The sequence below is a fragment of the Heterocephalus glaber genome, unplaced genomic scaffold (genome assembly GCF_053883595.1).
Source record: "Heterocephalus glaber isolate CG9 unplaced genomic scaffold, H.glaber_assembly_v1.0 deba00001687, whole genome shotgun sequence".
In the NCBI taxonomy this organism is placed as follows: Eukaryota; Metazoa; Chordata; class Mammalia; order Rodentia; family Bathyergidae; genus Heterocephalus; species Heterocephalus glaber.
In genome coordinates, this window is record NW_028258412.1 from 15385940 (window position 1) to 15412535 (window position 26596).

A 26596-nucleotide genomic window follows, 5' to 3' on the forward strand; every position below is an offset into this window, starting at 1 on the left:
ATTCTGATTCTTTTATTTATAAGTTTTAAGATGAGTTGGTACCTTAGCAAGTTCTGAAGATGGTCATTGATTTTTAAGAATATTAGTATACCTTCATGCATTAAAAACCTTTTATTTTATATGTTTCAGTCCACTATAGCCATTACTATTTTTGGTGCCTAAAAGTGTCCCATCTCTGGCTAGTGGGAGCCATACTAAGTTGCCTCCCGGGAACTTTGGACGCGGTCCCAGTTGTCATGAATGGGTTCCATGCTTTCTTGCACAACCAGTTGTCCCAGGGCCATTTTGTTCCTCATGCCTGGAATCAGCTGTCTTAAAGAAGCCTTGATTCCTTTCAGAAAGAGTTGTCACTTAGAAGTCACAGTTAGTCACTGCAGGTGCTCATTGCTGCTGGGTTATTTCAGTAGACAGAATGAGAAAAATGGTATGTTTTAGAGAGAGAATAAATTGATAATGATAATTACAATTTATTTATAAGGTTACATGATTTTACTTAACTTTTTGATCTCTGTTAATGTAGGAATCTTGGTTTCTATCTATATTGACCTACATATTGATTATATATCTTTCAAAATAAGATTACTTGTACTGCTACTGTTTAATAAAAATGTTGAATATAATTAAGTTGTTTTTTACAGTTCCTTTTGGCCATCAGGATATGTCCTGCTAGAGTCACATAAAACTTTTTCCTACAGTTCCTTGAGACCATAATGTTAACTGAAGTAAATCAGACACATGAGCTCAAATATCACATGGTTTCTTGTATATGAGAAACCCAGTGTATAAATAAAGTGTAAAATAAAAGACCAACAATAGGAAAAAAAAAAGAAAACAAATTATTGTAATCCAGCATGGACAATGTATCTAAAAGTATGCCTTGATTTAATATAATTCTTTGATGTGTTTTTTGGCGTGTTAGACTGTTAATCTGTGCTTATGATAATTAACTTGATAAAAACTTATAAGATAAATAAATCTGATGCTAGCTAGAAAAAAAACGGGGGTAGAGGAGAAGAGGAAAAAGAATTGACATGTGTTATGTACATGTACCAATTTCCCACAATGAATGTAATCATTATGCATTATAAAGATGCACTAATAAAAATTTTAAAAAGAAATCCTTCCCCCAATTTTTCCTACAGTCACATCACAAAGTTGATACATAGATCAAATTTATTTCAGTTTTTAAATTTTAAGTTTTAACCTCTATTAAAAGCAAATATATATATACTTATATACCCACATGTCATATGAGATATATAAAAACATATATTAGTATCACTCCTTTCTTACACAAAAGATAGAATATAATACAGACTGTATATGCCAATGGTCTAAAAGTAGGGCACTCCTGCTTAGTGCTATGAGCTTAGTTGTTTGTTCCATTGTGTTTATAGGTTTTATTTAAAGTCATTTCTCATTATTCACCATAGTTATCTTCTATTAAAATGCAGTGAACACTGACTTAGCAAATACTGAATGGTTAAGATAGATGCAAGGTTAGGTCCTTGCAAAACTTTTGTCACATTTTCTCCAGCCGATCCATACATAATCTCATTTTATGTGTGTTTCTGTTTAAAGATGCATTGATATATAATATTATCCATTCATCCATCCATCCATCCATCCATCCACAATGAACTGTCAAACTCATGGTTGATAGCACTATAACTCATGTCTAGATGCAGCTTATCTAAAATACGTTTTCTTGGTTAGGCACATTACGGGCTTCTTGCACTTAGGAGCACTAGATAGTATTTCAGTACTAGCTTGGAGGTCGTTTAAAAAATGAACCCCCCCCCCAAAAAAAAGGCATAAAAGTGTGAAACAAGTGTCACCTTATTTGACCTCTGCTGGCTGCATGGACCATGGACAACTTAAAATTTGCACTGCATGTTCATATGTCCTCAGATGGCTGCGAAAACATCATGAGTATTGATTTTGAGGTTGCAAATGAATTTAAGCAAGTAGACAAATCAGCAAATAGAATAATCTGCAGCTAATAAGGATCAACTGTGTTTTATTTGCTTTCCTTTGTTTTTTTTCTTCTTTCTCCACTAAATTGTGAGCTTCCTGAAGGAAGAGACCATGTCTATATGTGGAGGAGGATTAATGAATCCCCAGCAAAAGTAGAATTCTTCGCATTGGGCTTACAGTGCTAAACATTGAGGCTTAAGGAGGCTTCAGTGTGTTTCCATTCTGCTGAAATGCAGTTGTCGGTAGAGCTTTGAGTTGCCATAATTGTCACGAGTTCTATCAAGTCTCTTAGTTCTGGGTCTTCAATAACATATGAAATTAGCTAATATAAAATGTCCCATGTGCTTTATTTGTGAATGTTGTGCCCTACCACATGATCTACCTGGATTTTCTTAAAATAGGGAACACTACTAATTTGTTTTTGTTTTTGGCTTTTTTGAGACAGGGTCTCCCTATGAAGTTCAGGCTGGCCTTGAACTCAGTGTGTAGCTGAGGTTGGCCTCCAACTCACAGGAAGCCTTCTGCCTTATAGGCATGTGCCACCATGCCCAGCAGGAACACCACTAATTTTTGTAAATTGCTTTCCTTCCACTAAAGCTGATTGATATGCACTTTTTCAGCTGCATGGACTTTGGCGGGGAAGTTCACGGTGATAAACTGATAGGTTATAGCTGATCTTCAGCCATGAACTTTTTAGGCTGTTAGGGAGAAACCCCCCCCTCCCCCAATTTCTCTTGAGAAGTTAAAGCATTTGCATTAGATTGGCTAATGGGATTTTGTAGGATGTTGCTAATTTGAGACTTGCTGGGTTGCCCTGTCTTCAGATAGGTGGGAACTTTCTGGGTGTGATTAACAGCCTAAATATACCCCACCGACAAGCCTGCAGAAAAATCAACCTTCCCCAGAGCTTGGGAAGGAGCCCTGGGTGCTGTCTGGGGACTGCTTCTATTAGAGTCTTTATCATACTTTGTTTACATTGAATGCATCAAATTCTAGGCAAATAAAAGTATACAGCCTCCATAAATAGCTAACACGTCAACATATATTTGCTGAACTCTTCAGAGATTTGCATTTATGTATGTAAGAAGAGCACCTATTATTTATAGATAACTTTTGTTCCTTTTGAAAGACTCAAAGCCCTTTACTAGCTATTTATCCTCTTGTGGATGCATCATAACATTACATGTGATTGAAAAGATGGCAGGGTTAGGTGAAGCCAGTGAAAGGGGCTTACTTGTTGATAATGATTACTCTTATTTAATGAGCCTGTATTATGTGCCAGATGGGGTGCTAAGAGCTTTGTATGAATTGCATTTAGTTCTCAGAGCAGCCCTGAGGAGTAGTATCAACTTTTACAGGTGAGGAAACTGAGGCTCAGAAAAGGGAAGCAACTACCTGGAGTCACACAGCCTATTAATGGCAGATTCCAGTTCTACCTGACTCCACGTCCTCTGTGTTAATTAGCATGGTTGGAAGCGTCTCACAATCTTCTGTATAAGGTCTCATTGTGTGGCCTCAAAGGCAGCTTTATTCAGTTTGCTTAATATTTATTGGACATTTATCATATATATTGTGATAAATATATAATCTATACACAGTTGGCATTTGTGGGAGTAAGGAAAACAGCAGCTGCCAGCACTTACATAGAATCTAATGTGCCTATTCTGAGAACTTTACATATATTGGCTTATATAGTCATTATAATAACCTCTCGAGCTCATCATTATTACCCTCATTATTACCCAGAGGCCCAGAGAGGTTAAGAGGTTAAAATTGCACAGTGAGCAAACAACAAAGCCTGGATTCATTGAAATATGCAGATGGCAAGGTCCCTGAACCAGACCACCACACTACTACTGCCTCTCAAAGACAAAAAACTAGTATCAAGGATAAGAACAGTGTTCAACTTGTTGTAATTTTGAGCCAGAAGGCTTTTTGGGTTTCTACCTGTAGTGAGTCCACCGTTTCTTGAGTTTGCACAATGCAACACCCTGGAGTTTGCCATCTGTTAGCCTCAGACCCACTTTGAAGCTGAGTGTTTGCCAGATTCGGGAACTCTTGCTTCTGTATGCTTGAGTCTTCCCCACCCTCTACCCCGTGCTATGGGGTGGGCAGCCACCCTGGGAACCTGGCATCTCTACCTTTCCAAGTTGGTTGGGGCACCTTAGGTCAATTCTTGGCCTCTCTTCTAATCAGAAAACCATTGCTAATGGAGTTGCCATTGACGGGGTATAAGATAATAAGGAATAGGGGTGGAAGGAAGAGATGGAACTGGAAAATGGGGTAGCCATTCCTGAATTCCAGTTGAGGCTTCCATGTGGAAATATAGGCTCAGCATTGCCTGGTCTGCTGCTTATTTTCCAAGGGAAACCAGACACTCAGATTTTATGTGATTTCTCCTAATTTTCAAAGCCTGGCAACTAATGTAACACCTGAAGGACTCTTTGGGGCTGGATCTGACCTGTGAGTCGCCTATATTCATCCTCTGGTGCTGAGGTAAGAATGGAGTTCAGGGAGGCCACCCGCTGCCACCCGCTGTAAGGGTTCAGGCATGGACTGGATTTCCAGGACATCCAGTGATAGGTCTGCTCCTCTAGGGTGCAGGTGCCCACCACAACAGGAGATTCCCCAGCCCTCAACATTGGTAGCACTACCCAGGTTAACCCATGCACAAGCCTAGGTATAAACATTTCACATTCATAGACAGTGAACAATTATGAGGACAAAATCAGTTTGTAAAAAATCAAATAACTATTTTGCAAAACTGGTACATTCCAATTGATAACACCAATGAGGTAGTTGTTATTTTTAAAATTATTCATTGAACTTTGAATAGAGTCCCTCCTACTCTTTTACAGGTTGTTTGGTCTTAGGTAAGCCTCAGTATATGACTTTGGTGACTTAGTATTCCCGAATTATGAGGAAGAAAGAATAGGAGTGATTCTATTGGGTCCTCATTTGGGGGAAGTTATTATCTTGTGTATTAAATCCCCTGCAGTTTTATTCTTATTAGCCTATGATAATTAAAATGTAACTGGGGATAAGATGGATTATAAATTACAGCCACTGAAATCACTGGGCAGGACTGGTTTATAAAGTGGCCATTAAGATGACCCAGCAAGTGCAAATTCCATGCTCCACTAAAAAATAACGTTTGAAATAGAAACTCAGAGTTTTAAAAATCTTGGGTAGAGCTCACAGACCCCCAAGAATTCATCTGAGGACATTCAAGTTTTCATGTATCATGTGGATTTCAAGTTTCATGTGGATGGTGTAGTCATGAGCCCAAGCTTGTTGCTCTCCAGTTGAGATGACCAGTGACTTGAGGACAAAGATTTCTTTGGAGAGCTGGCAAACCAAATAAGATGAGGCTATCACCAACCAAGAGCACCATGCCTGGGAGATGCAGGTTCAAGGATTGCAGGAGAGTTGTGGGGTAGTGTGTCACATAGGTGGTACCGGGCACTCAGAAGTGTTGGGTCGTTTGCTTTTCTGATGTGCGGGCTACTGTTGCCTTGTAGGTCATCTGATATTTTGGGTTCTGTAAATCTAAAGTTACTGATTAGAAAGACTTATGACTCATGTCTTTTAGTTTCTTTTCCTAGGAATAGTTGATTCTGAAGTTAATTATTTGGATACAAAAGGCACCTTTTTCCTGGAGAATAAGCGGAACATAGAGAAAGGCTACTTTTCCCCCAAGTGGACCAGGGGAGATTAGTATATGTGCTGCTGAAGCGAGAACAGGATGAGGGGAAATTAGAAAAGCAACTTCTCCCTGGAGGACAGGGGACATGACATTGGCTGGAGAACAATTTTTAACCTGTTAGGTGGCTTCATTCAGAGGTATCACCTATAGCAAATCTAGTAGAAGACTAATACATAATGCTACACTTGATCTTAGCCAAAAGGCCGAGAAGCAATACTAATACATAATGTATTTCTTAGCTATGTGACTTTCAAAATTAGTGATTCAAAAAATATTCAACTGAGGGCAAGTAAAGCTAGAGGGTTTATTTAGTAACAATGGTATTAGCATAAACTGGATTTTAAAAAAAGCAAGAATTGGAAAAGGAATGATTTACCAATTTTTTAGTTGGCAGAGTGAGAAAGTGGCCACTTCTTTAGAGCATGACTAATGGAAGGAAAGATTTTGGTAATTATGGCGAGGAGGAAGGTGGTGAGAGAGAGTGCTCTGGTATACAGGCAAGAAATCTTGACTCTTCAGTCTTGGAGAAGGCTTCCAGGAGGAGGTAATATTTGAAGCAAGTCTTGAAATTATGTGTGTGTGTGTGTGTGTGTTAAAGCATGTATGTGAAGCTGAAGCTTTTGAACTTGTCAGGATATTTTGTCTCATCTCATCCTCTGTAGCTCTTCCTCTCTCTCTTTGCTTCCTGGTCACGAGGTGAGCAGCTTTCCACCATGTTGTTTTGGCTTCACCATCAGCCTAAGACAATGAAGCTGCCTGACCACTAATTGACACCCTTGAAACCGTGAGCCAAAATAAATCTTTCCTTCTCAAAGTTGACTTATGCCAGGTATTTTGTCATAGTGATGGGAAACTGTTGACACAAACCTAAATTCCTGTGCTGAAATACTAACCATTGATTAATATGATAGTATCAGAAGATGGGACTTTTGGGAGGTGATTAGGTCGTGAATGGGATTAGTGCCCTCATAAAGGGGATCCCAGCAGGCTGGCTCACCCTCTTTCCATCATGTGAGTATACAACAGGAAGTGGCTTTCTGTGGCCCAGAATAGGGTCTTCATTAGAACCCAACCACTCTGGCACCCTGATCTTGGACTTGCAGCCTCCAGAGCTGTGAGAAATGCATTTCTATTATTTATGAGCACCCAGTCAATGACACCTTGTTGTAGCAATAAGTGTATTGGGGCTTGTTGATCTTGAATCTTGGTTTTTGACATGGGGGAAAAGGTCTCTGTGGGCACGAACTGTTGCTGGTATAGTGATGATTTTGGATGGCCTTATATACCAGCTGAGGCCGGGTGCTGTTAAGCTGCACTGCACATCTGGAGGCCTGGGTTCCTGAATGTGTTCGCCATTGGCCTGGTCTTTCTGAGCTGCTCTGCTGACCTCTTCTCCTCCAGTCTTCTTTTTGTCAACTTAAGCTGTATGCACTCAGAACTCATCACTTGCTGCTTTCACCAAAGGGTGGTTGAGCAATCCCCAGGCACTGAGACAACAGCAGGAGTGAAAAGCAAAGCAAATCAGAGACATTATAAAGGCTCTGTGCCAAATAAATGTTAGCTGAGTTTTAACTCAACTCCCTGAGCTTTTGTGTTTTTCATCTATTAGATGGGGACAAGCAATTTGTATTTTCAAAGATATTGTGATACTCTAACAAACCACAAAGTGAAAGTCATTTGCAAACTATAATATGGTTAAAAAAACTTTGAAATTTATTTTTGTTACCGGGGATCAAACTCAGGACCCTGCACTTGGAAGGCAGGCGGCGGAACCATTGAGCTAAATCCCCGGCCCTGAAATTCATTATTTAGCAACTACTAATTTTTCTGAATAGTTTCAGGAACCCCAGAATCTTTCTGTATTCTCTTAGCTCCATTTTTATCCAAGGCTATGGAGATCAACTTAGGAGGAAGTGCCATGAAAAGGGAGAAGAGGAGGTGGAATTTAGAAGGATTCTTGAAGCTGAGCACACCTTTCATTTCATGCTCAGCAGGCTGAGGCAGGAGAATCAGAAGCTCAAGGGCAACCTAGGCAACTTAGGGAGACCCTATCTCAAAATAAAATAAAAAGGGCTGTGGATGTAGCTCAGTGGTAGAGTACTTGCCTGGCATGAATGAAGCTCTTGGTTCAACCCCCTGGACTTGCTGATTATGACATAAAATTGGTGAACTGTTTTCCAAATGCTAGGTGCTATCCTGAAGTGCTTCACATGGATGACTTCTTTGGTTCTCCTGATAACACAATGTACTAGAATATTCTTCTTTTCAATTTTCCAGGGGTGGTGATGGTGGTGGGGGTACGCATGATCCACAGCTAGATGTGTTGTATCCATTCTCACACAGTCAATGGTTAAGACTCCTGAGAACCCTTTTGGAGCCAGTTGCTCCACTCAGAGTGAAGAAAGAAGCAAAGTCTGGGGAGGGGTTGGTGTGTGGGGTGCTGTATTCCAGTGAGCAGACAATGAAACAGGTCACAGAGTGACAGTGGTCACAGCAGAATGGAGGGAGGCCAGCGTGGAGACCTGGAGGGAAGGTAGGTATATTAGTCTCCCAGGGCTGCTAATGCAAGATGACATGAACTGCCTGGTTTAATGCAGCAGCAATTAATTCTCTCAGGGTCCTGGAGGCCAGAAGTCCCAAATCAAGCTGCCAGCAGAGCCATGATCCCTCTCCCTCTGGGAGAGAATCCTTCCCTTCCCCTTTCCATCTTTGGGTGGCTGCGTTGCCCTGATCTCTGCCTGTGTCCTCAATGGCCTTTTCCTCTCTGTCTCTCCCTGTGTGTCTTATTTCTGTCCACTGTAAGGATGCTATCAATGAATTTAGAGCCCACCCTAAGTTAGTGTGATCTCTCAATTCTTGCTTTTGTTATATCTGCAAAAGACCCTATTTCCAAATAAAGTCACAGTCAGAGGTTCTAGGGAACATGAATTTTGGGGAGATACCAGTCGACCCACCACTGTAGGTTGACAGGCTTGAAGGGGGAGAGGCTTGATGCATGGAAGAGGGGAGGGCAGACAAAGGTGTGTGTCCTTACTCCTCAGGGCCCCTGCTGGTGGTGACCACTTCCTTGGGGGTTGATTTTCTAAGCTTCCCTCAATGTACTGACACAGGAGCTGTTGGCGACCAAAATAAACCAGGTCCCTGAGTCCTGGACTAGAAACTCATTGTTCAAGTCCCAGGACATTTCTCCTCTGGGGTCACCTGGGGATTGAGCACTCTGTTTCTGAAGCCAAGTCAGGGAAGGGACAAGATATGCCCTTCATTTTCTAACCACAGATGTCACAGTCACCTGTCTCCATCTCCCCTACCTCTGCCTTGTTAGGGCCCCTCACCTCCTGGCCTGCTGGAAACTTCTCATCAAAAGGTTAATTCGGAACAAACTGTTTTTGGAACTGCTGGAAACAGTGCCTGCCCTGAGGGACTGGCTGCCAGTGATTTTTTTTTCTAACTAGGTAAGTTTCCCTGCCAGGCATTTCACTATCTTTACAGGTCCCTGCTTGCATCTTCCTAAAATACAACATCCTAGGGCAGTGAGCAGAGAACATTCTCTCCTCTGAAGTGTTCAGATTAAATCCTTTTTCCTTTAAAATTGCTTTTTCCCTCTATTTTAGATTTTTAAATCTGACTTCTTGTTGAACATTTGGACAGCATGTAAAAATGTTAGAAGGTACAAAGCAGTGTCCCATAATCCCACCTCTCAAAAGCATTTATGGGGTAGGACTGGGGATTTAGCTCAGTGGTTCCTCTGCCTGCCTCACAAGTGCAAGGTCCTGAGTTTGATCCCCAGTACCAAAAAAAAAAAGCGTTTATGGGAATATATATATTTTTTACCTTTTATGTGTTCATTTGTAAAGAATGCTTTGCATCTTGGTTAACCTGAGATCTATTTTTTGCAGATGTAATTTCTCTGTCATTTGCCAAACTTCAGACAACTTTGAAATCCCTGTGCACAAATAGAATTGAGCTTTCCCATAAGGGCAGACACCATATCATAGTTCTCTTTTAGTGGCAAAGTGTAATTGTAAGTCTGCATAGTTCCAAATGATCTTTAGGAAACAAGGATATTTTTTGTGTTTCCCAAAGAATATAATATACTGTCATTTGAACAATATTAATCCTTGTTTTTATTTTTATTTAACACATAAAATAGTATATGTTTATGGGATACCACTTGATGTTTTAATACATGTATTCATTGTGTAATATCCAAATCAGGGTTAGAATATCTGTCTCTTCAAACATTTATCATTTCCTTGTGGTAAAAAACATTCAAAATCTTCTCTTCTATCTTTTTTTTTGGTACCAGGGATTGAAATTGGGACCTTGTGCTTGCGAGGCAGGCGGCGGAACCACTGAGCTAAATCCTCGGCCTCTCTTCTAACTTTTTTGAATATCCAGTGTATTATTGTTGTCTGTAGTCATCTTACTGTGCAATAGAACACCAAAACTTAGTGCTTCTATCTAACCTACTTTTGTTTTAGCTAGGAAGCCAAAATAGAGCAGTGAGCAGGGTCAGGGATCTGAATACCTAAATACCAATAAAATAGCTTTTCACTGGTCTTAGCTGTTACCAATCACTGTTAAACTTGGTCTTGGGAAAACTTGTCATATTCAGTACATAATGGGCTTTGAAAAAAATCTATGACTCTTGTTTATCACGACATCTCTTAGAGGGTGAGACAGCTCTTGGTCACATTTGTTCTCTTAGTTTCCTGGCATATTGGAAATGAAGAAAAATAAGGAAATGCCCAAACAGAATTGTCCAAGTTGGTGATATGTTTTGAATGTTGTCACTTAGGAAATCAACATGTTTATCACACACAAAACGGTGACTGGTGATTCATGTTCTTTGGAGATAGCGTCAGATGTCAGAATTTGAGGTGCTTTTTGGATTAGAGGCTCAGGACAAATGGTTCTCCTGGTCCCAAGAAGCGTAAGCCTTTGCTTCTTGCCTGGTAATTGGTTGGAGTTTAAATGCTCTTTGTATTTGCTGTTTATGCTTGGAAGTTTTCAACCATTGTGAATTGTGGTATTTGGCCGATACTATTCTTTTTTTTTTTTTTTTTTGGTACTGGAGATCGAACTTGGGTCCTTGTGCTTGCGCAGCACGCGGTGAAACCACTGAACTAAATCCCCGGCCCCAATACTATTCTTTATTAAGCAAGTGTATTCAATGCCTCCCATAAAAGAAATAGAGGAGACAGTTTTTGTCCTTAAGGAACTAGCTATCTACTAAGGACATGGACTTGTAATGGAAAAAAAATAAGTTAGGACAAGAAATACTTAGAGATATGTTCAAGTACTGTCATAGCAGAAGAGGAAGGTTTTGTTTGCAGAATGTACTAGTCAGCTTTTGCTACGGTAACAAACAATCCTCAACTTCAATGGTTTGTCACAACAAATCTTTCATTTCTTGCTCATTAGTCTGTGAGTCAGTGAAGCAGCTCTGTTCTAGGCTGCAGGTTGGGTTCAAGTCTACCCAGTGAGACTCATTCTGAACCCAGGCTGAAATTGTAGCAGCTATGTAGATGTCCTATTCTCATCAGAAATCACAAGAGTGCAAGGCCCCAAACTAAGTGAGCCATTTGCTCAGATATGGCAAATATCACATCAACTCACATTCTATTGGCCAAAGCCAGTCTATGACCAAGCCCGCCATTCATAAAGTGGGTAAGATTATTCTCTTTTTGAGGAGGGAGGGAGTGAGAGAGGGAGAGAGAATTTACACAACAGAATACAAACTATTATATCAAGGGTTTAACGGAGATGACATTTGATGCCTGGAATTCTTCAAGCATGACTAGTGAATGGAAGTTGTAAGATGCATGGCATCTTTTTTTTTTTTTTTTTTTTTTTAATGAATTCCGAACTCTTTATTGTGTGGTTACAAAGGACGCAGATTGGTTTTGTGAGTCTAGACTTGGCATGAAAGACCTGTTGTCTGTTCCCTGGGCTCTTCAGTGTTTTTGTTGGTTTCACCATCTTCCATGATGAGTTTTGGAAATCAAAAATTCCACTGGTTTCGGCCACTCCCTCTTTTTCTCCTTTTCCTTCTTCTCTTCCCTTCCCTTCTTCCACATCATAGACTAACTGATGGAAGAGGCAGACAGGAGGGAAGACATCTCAGTGGCAAATGGTATGGATCAATGACTGAGGACCAGACAGGATGTTGGGCATCTCAGATTTCTTTCTTTCTTTTCTCCATTTATTCTTTTTCTCTCCTTTCTTTTTCTTATTTTTTCCTTTGGTGGCATCTTCAGTACCTGAATCTGTCTCGCTTCCTGAAGAAGGTGATGATGGAAACACATGATCATCTGAAGAAGATGTCCCCGATCTATGTCGGGATTGGTGGTGTTTTGGGTTTTGCTTTTTTGCTTTCTTTTGTTTGTTTTTACCTTTATAACTAGTAGGCCTAGTATCTTCAGGACTTTTTTTGTGTGGACTTGTCATCCATGTCTATAGAACCTGCCTGCCATGTTGGAAGCCGCAGGAAAACAACTGTTCTGGCCTGGCCTCACAGCCCAGGGTACTGAGCCCTGCAAAAGGCGGGCGCCTCAAAGCCCAACGTCTGGCTGCGCGGTGGGGCTCGGAGCTGCCAGATGCATGGCATCTTAAAAGTAAAGCAGTGATTATTATGACCACTTGGCCTAGAGAGTCCTAAATGGCCCACACGGAAAGAGTGTCTGGTAGTGAATGTTAAACATGATCCAGTTTGGAGGCACTGGACGATGGTCTTTATGCATGATCTCCTTCCCTTTGCTAGTGACACAGAAGCATGGGTGAACACACAGATGGCCTTTTCCAGAACCACACTCTGGTGTGCTACATGCCAGATACATGTCTGCCTTCTAAACTGACATGCAGATGAAGAGCCCCCAAAGCCACACAGCCCCTGCTCTCTCCAAGGATGCCTTGCTGCTAACTAATACTACTTCTGCCTTTGCCTCACTATGAAGTTGAATTGCCAGAACATTAAAAATGTGCTGAAGCTGGGTGCCCTTTGAGGGCAGGGGTATTATCCAACCTTGCTTCACTGAGCCTTGGATAGGAACAAGAACAAAGCAAGGCCCCTGCTAGCCTGCTAGCACAGACTATTTTCTGTGCCATTATATCTAATTTGAGCCTCACAACTGCCCTGTGAGGTGGGTATTCTTATTACAAATGAGGAAACAGAGGCTCTCTCTTGGCTACAACTACACTTAGTAAAATCTTGATGGACTTGGAAAAGAACTAGAAAAAGGAATGATTTTTGTGTTGTAGGATTCAGGGTTATTTAATGCCATATGTATACAAGTTAGAATATTCCCCGACATTAACAGGCATATGCAACCATGCTTTGGTAATATCTTAGAGAATTATGCTGGAGGATAAAACCAGTTGAAAGACATAGGAGTTGAGGAGGCGCCACGGGAGAATGGGAGAGCGGAGTGAAGCATTGTCTCCCATGCTGCTACCATTCTTTCAGTAAACAATGTCAGGCAGTTCAGACCTGTTACAGAGGAAACTAATTTCAGAATGAATTTGTTTGCTAGGTGACAATAATCTTCCTGGTAAAAGGAGCCCCTTTTCCCAGTGAAGTATTACTGAGCACCCCAATATGTAAAGAAGGTAAAAGTAGAGCAACTCGGTTAAAGTAGTAAAGGGATTAAAATCTTGTCTGTTAGACCTTATGTTTGATGAAACCCAGTTTGAAAACCACTGGTATAAGGACATGTGTGTAAGTTTTGGGAATTGGAACCACGTTGCTTTTTGGCTGTGCATGTTCATACCACTCAACTATGTATTAGTTTCTTTTCTTTTTTTTTTTGGTATGGGTGATCGAACTCAGGACCTTGTGCTTGCGAGGCAGGTGGTGGATCTTTTTTTTTTTTTTGATGTTTTAAAGTTTTTATTAGTATATGTTTGCAGTACATAATGTTTTCATTCCTGTGTGAAGCTGGTAAATGTACATACACATATTAATTTATTTTTCATTCACTCCCCCTCCCTCTCTTTCTTTCTTTCTTTCTTTCTTTCTTTCTTTCTTTCTTTCTTTCTTTCTTTCTTTCTTTCTTTCTTTCTCCTTCCTTCCTTCCTTCTTTCCTTCCTTCCTTCCTTCCTTCCTTCCTTGTTCTGGGGATCAAACTCAGGGACCTTGCGCTTGCGAAGCAGGCGGCAGCACCACTGAGCTAAATCCCCAGCCCTCCTCGCCCAATTTCTTTACCTGCAAAATTGGATTGGACAAGAAGGTCCTTTAAGACTCAGTCTTGGTTTCAATACTCTTTATAGTGATAGACCACAGTGAATTAGATACTGAAGTGGAATAGGTCATGTCACTGCCTGGTTACCTAATTGCCATAACAACTCAAGAGCATCTTCTACAATTTGCTGTGGAAATTAAAGAGTAATTTATTTGAAGTGTGTAATTTCTCTTTATATTATGTTGGAATATTCATTGTTGCAGTACTAAGACTTCACATGCTATGCCCCCCCACTTTTGTAAGACTCACAGCGCTTTGCAATAGATTTGACCCCCGAATTCTATGGATTCTCTGTTGCAATCCCAAAGGCTGGATATTTGTTCATGCTTATTTGTGTCATAGCAATGTATAAAGATTGCAGCTGTAGACGTTATCCAGGTAATAGAAAAGGCAATTTCATGAATTGTGTTTCTGTTTACAGTTCTGTTCCCAAGGCTGGTTGCTTAGGAATATTTTGTCTTGATGAAGTTCTGTAAAAGTGACGGTGGGTGTACATGTCTACGTTCAGATTCCAGAATCCTTGCTTTTCTCACAAAGCAGCTTTGCTCTGTAAACACTGTGATGGATTCTGAAATGTACTGCAGAGGAAAACCAAACTCAGTAAATAATTAGTCTTGGAAAAAAAAATAAAGAGCATAGACATAGCCAAAGTTAATGAGTTTTAAATTATTTTTTTCCTGATGTTTATTTGGAAATGACTATAAATAGATATATGACAAGTTCACTTAAATGTGTTCTCTGTTTTGCTTTTCCATATGTGAATCTTTTTCATTTCAACATGAAATACATATTGAAGACATTCATGCCATACCTGCTGTCTCTTGCAAATACCCACCCCAAATGTTTCCTTTTCTTATTTACCTCCTTCCTTCTTAGAAACTAATTATCACTTTTATTTTATGCAACCAGAATCTTCCAGCATCTTCCAGATCTAACTAGGTTCTTCCGGTTGACTCTTTTCTTTTTAGAAAACAGGGAGAGTGATTATTTTGAATTCCTTTTTAGTAAATTGGCAGCTCCCAAGGAGGGGCAGTGAAAGGATTATATAGCTTTATAGGTAGGAAAAAAAAAGAAAGAAAAATAAACAAAACTGATGTGGCTACAATTCCCCCTCCAGATATTTCTGGAAAGCTATCATACTAGTTGCCCTTCATTTGCATTTCATAACTACACCAGGTAAAGTTAGCACATTTCAGCTTTGTCCTCTTGCAGGTGGTTGGTTTCCTTGCAGATTTTTCCATTCATATTTTCTGATATTCTCTCTCACTCTGTGTTCTGTGCACTTAATCTCTAAACAGGTCAGGGCAGGAGAGTAGTTTCCATTGTGGTTGACGTCAATCCAGGCCTGCAGATTAGTTAGTGGAGGGTGTCAGGAGAGGGGTGCAGCTGTTAAGTCTTCACCTGGAGACCAGATCTCACCTGAGATACCTGCAGAGTGTCATCTTGAGCTCCCAGATCCAGCACATCCACAGTTGTGGGATGCAAGACTCATTTCTTTTAAGTCTTATCAGTTCTGGCTGAAAGAAATCCCATATGCTGCATCTTTGCTGAGTCAGAAAGTCAGGACTTCTCATCCTGAACAGATGTTGGGGCAATGCCTGATCTTATCGAGTCATTGGAGTCAGAAAGAACCAGGTGCAAATCTGTCACTCATTTGCTGTACTAATTTCATTCAGTAACCTCACTTCTCTGAGCCTCAGTTTCCCCCTGTGCCCCAAAAGGATAATAAAAGTATCTTCCTTCTAGAATTGCTGAAAGGCAGTGGTTCCCAAATGGGGTTCCTGGCCAGCAGCAGCAGCTACACCTGGACACTTGTTGGAAATAAAGAGTTTTGGATCCCACCCCAGACTGAGGAGCTCAGCCATCTGTGTTTTCTCAAATTCTGGGGGATCTGATGCACATTAAACTTTGAGATGGCTGCTGCAAGGAGTCAACAAGAGAATCCTGAGCACATCAAAGCCTGTGATGCCTCCCCAGAGTAGAAGCTGTGTGAAGGCAAATGGGTTATTTATTTTTTTAATGTTTATCATCCCCGCATCCATAGCAGCCAGAACAACACCAGTCACAGAGCCGGTACCCAGTAAATATTTGTGGAATGAATGAATGAGTGTTCACTATTATGATCATCGCTATCATCATTTTTATTACTCATCATTCTGTACTCGCTTCCTCTTCTTTAAGTCATGGAATCAGATCAGAAAAAGGAACTTGCTGTAAATTAGTCCAGATCTTTTCAGAGAGATGAGCCTATACAATTTCTATTTTGTGGTTATTTTGTTTTGTAATTTTCTCATAACTGTGGCCCAGGGTTTTGTCCAGGTATGAGAGACACCTTTATATCGGTGATTTGAACCCGGATCACCTGGCTTTGTAGGCATAATAATTTATTTTTGTTGCTTCGTGCTGTCCTTAAGGGGAAACTGGTACAGCCACAGCTGTTCTTAGTTTCTTATAATTTTTTGTTGCTTATCTGCCACAGTTGTGATACGTAGCCTACATAGTTCATTAGGTTTTCTTTCTTGCTCTGAATGCACAGTTCTGTCCATGGCTGTACTGGTTCTGGAGTGGAAAGTGTCCCAGGTTGTGGTGTGTTGTTGACCACCAGTTGTGTACAAGACACTTCAGGGTTGGGGTATGGCCTGCAGGCAAAACAGTTTGCATTTTAATAGTTACACATTTAATTTTATTTGCATTAGGAAATGTTTAAGCTAGCATATCAAATTTATGGCTTGCTAGAGATTATTATTTAGGACAAAGCTAAAATGAGTAGTGATAGTAGATTTGCATTACCTCAAATATGCATTTTAAATAAATTGTAATTGCCAGGTTTTTTTCAAATTTTAATTTTTATTAGTATGTGTTAATTTACTAGTACATAATGATTACATTCATTTTGGGGAGTAGATAGCACATCTTAATTTTTTTGCATCTCCTCCCCTCCCTTCCCCTCCTTCTGTAATTCTGAGTTTTAAGTACACAGCAGTGGCTGTGACACAGGTCACAAAGATGATATTTCAGGTGACGAGTCTGGCCCTGGCACAAATAGCACTACCTTTAAACAGCTGGATTTGAGTTTAGGATCTGCCTTTTACCAGCTTTGTGACCTTGGCTAAGTGATTAAATGCCCTTGGGCCACTGTGTCATCCATAAAATGGGAGTGATATTATTTCCTTCCTCATAGGGCAGAGGAAGGGGGTTGCATGAGGAAAAGTATACAAAACATTTAGCACAGGGCTGGCACATAGTAGATGTCCAATCCATGGAAGATGTTATTGATTTTTTTTTTTTAAGGAGACAGATTCTTTCTTTGTTGCCTAGACTGGCCTGGAACTCCTGGGCTCAAGAGGTCTTACTGTCTCAGCCTCCTGAATGGCTGGGACAACAGGTAAACCACTACAGTAGTTGTGATTTTTTTAGTTAGTAGGGGATAGGGATAATGCCACTTGAATCTATTTTCTGGTTTCTTATAGACAGTCTGCACTTAAACAATGTTGATATGGAAAACATTAATATGAATGGAGTAGCCTGGAAGTTTGAATTCTTCTGTAATTCCAGCCTCCATGTGATTGGTTGAGATCTGGAGGAACTATCTACAGGACACAACCAGTGAAACCATTCATAGAATTTCGGTCTCATGTAACAAGTTTACACAGTGAAAATTCAGGAAGCACCTCTGCCTAAGGTGGAGCTCCCCAGTGAGGCTGGTGTCCTGTGATGTCCCTTGATAGGTGACCATGGATCCTTCCAGGGCTAGCACATGAATCATAGCTGACCAAGCCTTTCAAAGGTTTTTTTTTTTTTTTTTTTTTGGTACCAGGGATTGAACTCAGGACCTTGTGCTTGTGAGGCAGGTGGCGGAACCACTGAGCTAAATCCCCAGCCTGTTTTTTTTTTTATGAAGTACATATTTCAAAAATATTTTTGCTCCTTGAGTAGAAAAGATGAAGCCAAATTAGCAGTTGGTCATTTTCTCTTGTGGGGATATGGTAGTTGAGATATTGAGATAGTCAAGCCATTTGGGGAAAGAAGGGTTGCAAGATAAAGGATGCTCAGTTAAATCTGAAGTTTTTATGAACAAAGAAGATTTTTAAAAATTATTTTTAATTTTTTATTGATGCATGAAAGTCATATTTATGGAGTAGCATGTGACATTTAAATACACATACATTTTGTAAAGTTCAAATTGGGGTAACCATACCTAACCATACCTTGAGGAGATCCTCAAACATTTATCATTTCCTCAAGGTGAAAAACATTCAGTAGTCTTTCTTCTAGTTTTTTGGAAATGTACCGACCATTATAATTATCTGGAGTCATCCTGTCATGTACTAGAACACCAGAACTTATTTCTCCTATCTAACTGTAATTTGGTACCCATTTACCAACCTATAACAATGAATATTTTAAAAATGTTGTAAGTATGTCCCATGCAATACTCGAGATAAACTTACACTAAAAAGTATTTGTTGTTTATCTATAATTCAAATTTAACTGGATGTCTTTTGTTCTTATTTGCTAAGTCTGGCAACTCTGTGGCTGTACACGATTTGTTAAGTACTGATACAAACCCACACTTTTTTTTTTTTTTTTTTTTGGTACCGGAGATTGAACTCGGGTCCTTGTGCTTGCAAGGCAAGTGGCAGAACCACTGAGCTAAATCCCCGGCCCAACCCACACTTTCTTTATTCCTTGGCTGTGTGATCCACAGCCAAATACTGGCCAAGCCCTGATTTATAACCCCAGATGGTCATAAAATGTGAGGGAAACTCTTGTTTTTGTTGGGCCTTATTTATGAATTACAGGCTTTCTTCCCATAATTCTATCAAAGCTGGAAACACAATGCAGCTGAGAAGAAAATCAAATGCAAAATGTTTTGATAAGTATGTAGTAAGTACGGAAACCAAGCTTTCACCTGTATACTTTGGTTTAAATTTATCAGGGGCTCACTATGTGCTACACTCTGTTCTAAGTGCTTTAAATGTATCAGTTCATTGCATCCTCACAAAAATCCTCTCGAGTAGAGATGACAGTCATCCTCCATTTTTCAGAGGCTCAGAGAAGTTAAGGAAATTGTCCAAGGTCACCCAGCTTGTAGAAGGTAGTCAGGATTTGAATACAAAGAGCCCGACTACAGAGACTGTGTCATGGACCCCTCTACATTGTTCGGTATAGGTTCATGACGAAACCCTCAATAAACACCTGGAACTTTTGGACGGCTTTTTCCATAAGTATTGGGCTAGCAGAGGCTTCTAAAAATATGAGTCTATTGACATTTATATCAAAGATTCCCTTTTCCTGGTAATTCACCTTTAGGAAGCATAGTTATTTCACTAGAGCAAGAAGTTTGAAATTTTTCAAATTGGTTTCAAAATTGTATGTTTACCTACTTAGAAACTGCTTGACAATTCATTGTTTATGAAGATGGGAGCTTGTGACTGGCAAATGGTGTCTGGGGGAAGACAGTTTGGACAGTTTTTCTTAGAGCCAAGAGTCTTATTGGAGCAGGAGGCCAAAGGAAGAATGTATGTCCCTCTGCACATTTACTAAAATATTATCTCATAGTCTAAGACAGGTGAAAAGTTAGTAAAAGATACCCAGCAGGGGAATAGCTGGGTCAAATGGGACCTCTAGTCCTAGTTCTTTGAGGTATCTCCATACTGATTTCCACAGTGGTTGCACCAGTCTGCACTCCCACCAGCAGGGGAGAGGGGTTCCTGTCTTCCCACACCCCCACCAGCATTTGTTATTGGTTGGTTTCTTGATAGCAGCCATTCTTTCTGGGGTGAGGTGGAATCTCAGTGTTGTTTTCATCTACATCTCTCAAATGACCAGTGATGTTGAACATTTTTTCATATGTTTATTTGCTGCTTTTACTTCTTTGTTTGAGAAATGTCTGTTCATTTCAGATGCCCATTTTTGAATTGGGTCTTTAAATTTGAGGAGGATCTGATTTTTTAAAGTTCGTTATATATTCTAGATAGTAGTCCTTTGTCTGAGAAACAGCTGGCAAAAGTTTTTTCCCCCGCATTGTAGGTTGTCTCTTAGCTCTGTTGGTGGTTTCTCTTGTAGTGCAGAAGCTTTTTAGATTTCTTTTTTTGTGTTTTTTTTGTATTGGAGATCGAACTCCAGACCTTGCGTTTGCCAGGCAGGCAGTGGCACCACTGAGCTAAATCCCCAGCCCCAGAAGCTTTTTAATAAGATGAGATCCCAGTTGTTGATTCTTTGTGCTAGTTCCCATGCTACTGAGGTTTTGTTCATAAAGTCTTTTCCTATGGCAATGTCTTCAAGAATTCTACCAATCTTCCAACAAATTTAGTGTTTCTGTTTTAATATTTAGATCTTTGATCCACTTCATTGCTGGGTATCTTCCCAAAAGAATTAAAAGAACATACCACAGTGATATATGCACACCCATGTTTAGAGCAGCACAGTTTGTAATAGCTAAAACTTGGAAACAGCCCAATTGCCCATCAACTGGAGATTGGATAAAGAAAATGTGTTTAAAAAAAAAAAAATGGAGTACTACTCAGCCATAAAGAATGAGAAACTAGACACATTTATAGCTAAATGGATGCATATTGAGGCGATACTCTAAAGTGAAATAAATAGGACACACATGTGTAAATACCAAATAGTTTCTCTGATGTGATAAACTGAAAGTATAAATAAGAATCAAAATGTATGATAGATAATGTGAAAGAGAAAGAAAATGTCTAAAGGGGAAGGGGAAGTAGGAGGGGTAGGGGAAAGGAAAAAAGGGAAAGGAAAAAATATGAGAAAAGGAAAAAATGGAAACAAAGTCTTTGTAAACCAAGAAGGGTGGAAGGGTTGAAGGGAGGGCAGGGGAATGGGGAAAAAATAAGAACCAAGAGAGATTATGTAAAGGTACAAATTCCCAATGATGAATGTCATCGTATTGTATACCTAAAATGTACCAATAAACTTAATGAAGAAAAGAAAAGAAAAGAAAAGTTAATAAAAGTAGGACTACATATACAGGCCTGCTCAGTCCAGTCTGTTCATGTACCATGGCCAGCCCTTGTAAACCCACCCAGCAGGGGACACAATGGCTTCTCAGGTCTAAAAATAGGTGGCTAATGGGAAATGCCAGCTCCTATTGCAGAGTAATTCAAGGTCATTGTAATACAATCAACCACAGGCTGTCTTTTTAAAAATTTCAATATTTTATTTATTTTGAATTTTGGCATATTTATATTTTAAACTGTTGCATTAAGATAATCCTATTTTATTTATATTTCTACATATTTTTATTCTATTGCATATTTTGTTTATATTATTTCTCTATTATGTTCTTGAGTTTGGTACCCCTTACATTTTGTACCCAATGTGAGTGCTTTACTTGTTTTATCCAATCCTATCTCTTCCCTTGTACAACTTCATTCATGAGTGTTTGTCCCAGTGGTAGGCTCCTGTTCACTGGTGCCAGGCTGACTTTCTTTGGAAAAGCCTTGATTCTTCTGAATTTACTAAGGCCAACAGACTGTTGGGGAAGATGAAACCATCTTTCGGTCTCTGAGTGTTTTGATGTCTTGGCACGCTGTTCAAATGCTTTGGAGGACAAGGTCCCTTTACCAGAATCATGGCTTGGCTTGGAGGTGAGCGAATTTACTGTGTCCAATCAAGCACCATTGCGATTCACAGTATGTCCGTGCTGCATACCAACCCATCATATTGGCTTCTCACAGTTGCTAGCATGGTCTCTTGTCAGTGATCCACACATTGTCAGGTGGGTGGATTCTTCAGTATGGGTTTTGGTCCTGATATAATGTTCTTATGATAAGGCAGATAATAGAGAACGGTGGGTTACAAGTTGCAAGTTGAGTTTGCCTATCCATAACATCTCGGCAACCCAATTAATAACCAGCTTGTTTGCCTACTCTGAGAATGAAGCATGCATTTAAGGCCCTAGCACTGTGTCTGGTACGCACTAAATTGTCAATCTGTGGTAGTCATTATTGTAAATTTCATGTCTATTTTTCCCTTTTCTCTCTTTTCCCTGGAGCCATTTATCAAATGTTCTTTTGAAAACCCACTTTGTGCTCAAGACTGACCATAGCATATTGTACTTATAGGAGCCTTCTCCTTACACGAGGCTGATCTGGATGGCTGTGTTTTGCTTGACCTATGTTTCATATGAGCTGAATTCTAGAAAACTGTGCGCCTGAATTTATGCATTGTGTAATAGCAGCTTAAGCACTGGATACTGGGTAGGCCTCTGAGTAAGTAGTGAGGGCCCCTGTATTAGTTTTATGTTGCTGCATACAAAGCATCATCACAAACTTGGTGACTTCAAACAACACACATTGATGATGTCAGCAAAGTCTAGGCACAGCTGAGCTGGGTCCTGTGTCCAGGGTCTCGCAAGGCTGCAGTCAAGCGTCTCAGCTGAGCTGGGTTCTTATATACAGGATTAACTGGGTGATCTGCTTTTAAACTTATTCAAGGTATTGGCAGAGCTCATTTCCTTGTAGCTTTCTGACTAAGGGCCCCAGCTTCTTACAGCTGTTGGCTGGAGACCAACCTCGTGTCCTAGAAGTCGTCTCTGGTTCCCTGCTGCCACATGGCCTTCTTCCAGCTCACAACACGGCTATTGGCTTCTTCAAGGCCAACAAAGAAGTGGTTCTCTGCAGTCCACTCGGATGGGGCTTTAGGCAGTAAGTCCTAGCTATGGGAGTGATAGTCCACTACATTTGGCACATGCTACTAGTAGGAAGTGAGTCACATGCTCCGCCCACAAAGAAGGGGAGGGCATGTGCAAGGGGACACCAACCGGAGGTGGAGGTCATGGGGCCATCTGAGACTTCTGCTTGCTGGAGCCACTACAAAGAGCACATTTCAAGGCTGGTGCATGGCCTCTGTAAAAACTGTTTAACTTCTCATGGGACTTACTGCAGTCCGCTTTGTGGTTGTGCCCCAACATGGGATGCAGATGGAGTCTGACTTTGGAATAATTAGAGTTTGATGTCTTTATCACATGCTAAGTACTATGAAGACCAGTCAACCTTATAGCTGTTGAGGTCATCTATATGAGGACCTATGAGAAGCAGAGGCTGTAAAGCACAGCTAATACAGAAGGAAGACTTGGCTGAGGTTATTTGGCCCTGCTAGACTTTATCCACCCAAATAAAACAAGCAAGGAGCCAAAACAGCGCCTAAAACCCTCCTACTATTGTCTTAAAGCAAGTGGAAAAGGAAGTACTTTTCTGACTCTTCTCAAGCCAAAGGACTTTTGAAGTGTGATTGCTTTTAGCTCTGTGCTGAGACAGTTGTTTCGGGAGGAGATTTCCACCATCCCACCTGTGTGTTGAGGTTCCCACCACTTTTCTCAAGTGTATTCGGTCCTCCCGAGCCTGCAGATGGGAGCCAGTTTGAAAGGGGCAGGAATCAGCCATAGGAAGCTGTTTAGTGGTGTCTCTTGTCATTGAATGTGACCTAGGAGGACCTTGGGTTGCTGATGCAGTGTAATATATGACTTGCGTGTTCATACATGTGCTCGTGCATGTGTGCACGCGGGCATGCGCACATGCACACGCGCGCGCGCGCGCCCACACACACACACATACACACACACACGCTGTGCACAACAGACTACCAGCCCTTTCTTGTGGGTGGTTGTATTCTTAAGCCAACTGAAATTTCTGCAGGGGTGTTTTCATAGGCGACGTCAAAATAAAAATATTCCCAACAGTTTGGGCGAATGGAGCCTACTGTATTTATAGGGCATCTGCTTGGTGATTTCTGTGGCATTCACCATCTAGCATCCAGGTTTCTCAGCTTTGCAAAGAGCTAGCACCCAAGTCACCTACCTCACATTTTAACAAGATAGGAAAATTACCAGCCTGGCACTTATTTTTGTAACAAAGGGGATTTCCACAGAGGGAGAATTTTCCTTCCCTCGCAAGCCCATCACCACCTCAAAGGCATATGTGTCCAGCCAGGTAATGGGGACAATGTGATGACAGGAAGAAGCCAGGATGCTGTCCCTGGGACTCGAGGGAGGCGCCAGCTAAGCTCTGATTGTATTTTTGGATGCTGCAAAGCTTGTGTGTGGTTTTCTAGTCTGCCTTTCATGCCTCCTGATAATAGAGCCTGCTGGATAGCCCGATCCCTTCCTTTTTCTCTTAAAAGAAGCCTAGATCTCAGCCTTGCTGGGTCAGGGAAGGCAACCTTCTCACCTTTCAGCACAGCAGGCTGCTGCAAAGCTATTCTTAGTGCTCGTGTATTTCTTTGGCAGCCAGGCCTTGGTAGTTTCTCTCTCTCGGTCTCTGACTCTCTCCCTCTTTTCTCTCCTTCTGCTGTGCATAATGTGGCCTGAAAATGGCATCTGCCACAGCCTGGGAGGTAGATGTTAATGAAGCCCTGAGCCCTGGTAATGAAAGTGTGGGTCCCTGGTGACCTGGGCAAAGGGAAACAGGGCAGGGGGTGCAGGGGAAGCTCTCCACCCTAACGCCTCCTGCTTGGGCAGAGGGAGCATTACAGTGCTACGGAAGTACTTAGCACACCACCTCCCTGCTAAGTTCTTCCAGTAAGAACACCAGCAGGTCCTTAACCTAGGAGGTGAATGACCAGCAGCATATCCATTTTATAAAAATGGGCACTGAGTCCCTTGCTATGAGTTAGAATCATTTGGAAAGGTTTTTAAAAAATTGAGACAAAATCCACATACCATAAAATGTATCCCTTTAGACTGTATCATTCAATCATTTTTAGTCTCTTTATCAAGTTGTGCAATCACTCATTCCAGAATACTCTCATCCCCCCCTCCTCCAAAGTAAGCCCTTTCCCATAAGCAGTCGCTCTTCATTGTCCTTCCTACTAACTACTGCCAGCCATAACTTGCTTTCTGTTTCTAGGGATTTATTTGCCTGTTCTGCACATGGCTGGGCAGTGGGACCATGCCATATGTGGCCCTTGGTGTCTGATTCTCTCATTCAGCATAATGTTTTCAACGTTCATCCCTGTTGTAGCGTACACATCAGTACTTCATTTCCTTTTTATGGCTGAATAATATTCCCTAATGCAGATGCAGCACATTTTGTTTATCCATTCATCTGCTGGTCGATATTTGGATTGTTTCCATGGTTGGCTCTTATGAATAATCCTGCTATGAATGTTTGTGGATGAGTTTGCTTGAGGTATCAAGGGACTGCCAAACTGTCCTCTGCAGCGGCCAAACCATTTTACATCACCACAAGCAACGTATGAGGGTTCCAGGTTCACACCCTCGCCCACACTTGTAACTGTTGTCATTTGTCTCTTTGTTTATAGCTCTCCTAGGGTGTGAAGTGGCCAGGAAGCCTTTTTCAAAATACTGAGTGAAGCTTCCACTTCTCTCTCTTTTGAGTAATTGGTTTTTATCATTATTATGTTTTAATTTCCCTGGTTAAGTCACATGTGGAGTCAGGACTGAGCACCACTGGGTTGGAGGACTATTTTGGGCAAATGAGGTATTTAACAGGCCTCAGTGCAGGACCCAGAATGGTAGGTATCGGACAGCAAAGCACAAGTTTTAAGAGAGAGGGCATAACAAAGTCATAACAATGCGTAAAATTTTAACACAAACTTTAAAGGGGACACAAAGTTTAAAAGGAAGGGCATAAAAGTCAGTAATAAATCATTTTCATATAGAACATTTTCATGCAATATTTAAAGATACAAATTAATATGAAAGTTCATAATAAACAAAAACAACTTCTGTTTTGTGGTACTGAGAATTGGAACTGGTGGCTCTGCACTGAGCTACCTCCCCAGTCCTTTTTTATTTTGAGACAGGGTTTTGCTAAGTCGCTAAGTTACCCAGGTGGGACTCGAACTTGTGATCCTCCTGCCTCAGCCTCCACAAGTGCTGGGATTTTAGGCGTGCACCACCACGCTTGGCTAACAAATAATACTTTATGCAAAAACAGTCTATGACCCAGGACCTGTGTAGTTCATGTCACTCTCCTTAACCTAATGATTAGGTCTTGTCTTTATGTAAGATTTTGTTCTTTGTAAATTTGCTTTGGTGTCAATGTTGACTTTTTAAAATACTGTATTACAATATTATTTATCTTGATTACTGAGTTTTTGTTGTTTCTTTGTATTTTGCATCCCATGTGAGTTCCTTGCTGTCCTTACCCCTCTCTTGACTCTGACTTTACCTGCCTCCTAGAGATTGTGAAAAATAAGCACTGATTATGTTCTGGGAACCCATAGGTACTCTCTGTAATCTTGTTTTTTTGCACCTAATCTCACAAGAATCCATATGCAGTAGGCGATAGATTCCTCAATTTACAGATGCAGATATGAAGTTCAGAGAGATGATGTAATTTGACCTGAATCACACAGCCTGTGGGTGGGGAGTCTGGATTGGGACCCAGATCTTTTTGCTGAGATGATGCACTGTGCTGCTACTCAGGTATATGGCAGTTCAAAGTTCAGGAACCTCAATCAAACCTGCGAAATATGAAGGATAGAAAATGCTGGTCCTCATCTACTGATGAGAAGACTGAGCCTCAGACATGAATTCTTTGGTGACTTGACCACTTTTCTTTTTCCTGTTACTGGGAATTGAACCCAGGGAGTGCTGAGCTACGTCCCCAGTCCCTTTTTGTTTTTATTTTTATTTTTTAATTTTAAGGGTTTTGCTAAACTGTCCAGGCTCAAACTTGAG

The 26596-nt window shown here is 40.8% G+C and overlaps 1 protein-coding gene across 4 annotated transcripts in view; it reads left to right on the plus strand.

The window, feature by feature from the left end:
- Ksr2 (kinase suppressor of ras 2) overlaps positions 1-26596 on the plus strand; it is a 430849-nt gene that overhangs the window by 31218 nt on the left and 373035 nt on the right. The gene's annotated exons all lie outside the window — the stretch shown is intronic.